The sequence below is a fragment of the Galeopterus variegatus genome, unplaced genomic scaffold (genome assembly GCF_000696425.1).
Source record: "Galeopterus variegatus unplaced genomic scaffold, G_variegatus-3.0.2 Scaffold242, whole genome shotgun sequence".
NCBI lineage: Eukaryota > Metazoa > Chordata > Mammalia > Dermoptera > Cynocephalidae > Galeopterus > Galeopterus variegatus.
In genome coordinates, this window is record NW_007726353.1 from 267,967 (window position 1) to 268,277 (window position 311).

Below are 311 nucleotides of genomic sequence, written 5' to 3' on the forward strand. Positions count from 1 at the left end.
GGGGGGGGGGGTTTTTTTTTTTTTTTTTTTTTAAAAGATGACCGGTAAGGGGATCTTAACCCTTGACTTGGTGTTGTCAGCACCACGCCCAGCCAGTGAGCGAACCGGCCATCCCTATATGGGATCCGAACCCGGGGCCTTGGTGTTATCAGCACCGCACTCTCCCAAGTGAGCCACCGGGCCGGCCCAGAGGGTTGTATTTTTATTATCATTTTACAGATGAGGAAATTGAGACCCAGAACAGTGAGGGGACTTGTTCAAAGTAATGCAGAGCCGTGATTAGAGCCCCATGTCCTGATTGCCACTTCATT